At 55.1% G+C, this 1,453-nt stretch overlaps 1 long non-coding RNA gene across 1 annotated transcript; it reads right to left on the bottom strand.

Annotated features, from left to right (window-relative positions):
• Positions 1–37: 37 nt before the first annotated feature.
• Positions 38–1,453, bottom strand: LOC145719132 (uncharacterized). Its single transcript, XR_014142199.1, has 2 exons — positions 1,390–1,453; positions 38–386 (listed from the first exon to the last, which is right to left on the bottom strand). It is a non-coding gene; the product is annotated as an uncharacterized LOC145719132 (long non-coding RNA).

Here is a 1,453-nt window from a genome sequence, read left to right on the forward strand (position 1 = left end):
CCAGAGGTGAGAGAGGAATTACTCACGGAATACGCGCAGCTGTCCTGTTCCTTGATCAACTTGAAAATTTCTCTTTGTGATTTGTATGGTGTAGTATCCTGTGTCGATCAGGGTGATGTTCTGGAACAGCAGGGATCCATTGGGGTATACTGTCTCTCTGCCACTGTGTGCAGGCCCTGGGGTAGTTACATTTCTGTCTACTGCATATGATACAATTTGACGGCTCGACTCTATACTTTCCCCTCGGAACCAGCCATAGCCTATAGGATCCCCAGGCAGATTGTGGACGAGCAGAAGAACATCCTTCCCTTCAGCAACATTGGGCGGCACCGATTCCACAGTGACTTGGGCAGTGGTGGGCGGGTTCCAGAAGGTTAAGAGTGAGACTAGGAAGGAAGGGAGAAGACGGATCAGTGTTTGGCCCTATTTGTTGGGAGGGAAAGCTGGGGTTCTGGAGAGAGGGCAGATCCTAATCCCCCAGCCTCGGGGTGTGTGTGTGAGTGTGTGTCTCCTGCTGGTCAAGGTCAGTGGCATGACCACACTACTTCAGGGCCTCTGAACTTACTTTCTCTGTTTCCAACCCTCTTCCTCACATGTCTGTCGCTCACTCACTCCCTGCCCTCAGATACGTGCTCCCACTCAGGGGGTCCTGGGGAGAGGCCTGCCCTGAGCACCTCCTCTAAAGACCCTCAGTCTTCACGTTCTGACCTTTACCTGCTCTGTTCCCTTTCTGGTGCTTATCAGTACCTGACATCACATTCTAGATGTCTCTGCGTGTCTGTCTTCCTCCCCATAGAAGTGAGTTCGGGGGGGCGCCTGGGTGGCTCAGTCGTTAAGCGTCTGCCTTCGGCTCAGGTCATGATCTCAGGGTCCTGGGATCGAGTCCCGCATCGGGCTCCCTGCTCCTTGGGAGCCGGCTTCTCCCTCTGCCTCTCTCTCTCTCTCTGTCTCTAATGAATAAATAAATAAAATCTTTAAAAAAAAAAAAAAAAGAAGTGAGCTCGGGGAGGGCAGGGACTCCTCTGATCTGTGCTGTACCCCAGGGGTGGGGCAGGCTGTAAATACCCAGGGATGAATGAACGTGGCCCCAGGGCCCTCCAAGTCTGGCGTTTGTCTGTCATGATCTCAGGTTGGTGGGAAGGGGCAGTGTTTAGGGTCCCTGGTTGTTGTTTTTATCCATTTTCAGAATGCAGTCCTCAGTGATGAGTAACTTGGGAAACAGCCCTTGGCTCCCCACTTCCAGATCATGAGATTTTCCCGTTGCTGAGCCGGCTCCCCCGTCCTGCCCTGCTCCCCTGTCCCCTCTCAGAGCCCTGTCCTCCCCGGGAGTCCCCAGCCAGCTCCTCTCTCCCATCCTCCCGCCCCCTCGCAGGGGATCATCCCTCTCACCTGCCAGCAGGACCTCCTGCCAGGGGACTCGTCCTCCTCGGGGAGGGGCCGACGGGGGCTCCAT

The sequence above is a fragment of the Leptonychotes weddellii genome, unplaced genomic scaffold, assembly GCF_054177405.1.
Source record: "Leptonychotes weddellii isolate Sample4059 unplaced genomic scaffold, ASM5417740v2 HiC_scaffold_31207, whole genome shotgun sequence".
NCBI classification, from domain to species: domain Eukaryota; kingdom Metazoa; phylum Chordata; class Mammalia; order Carnivora; family Phocidae; genus Leptonychotes; species Leptonychotes weddellii.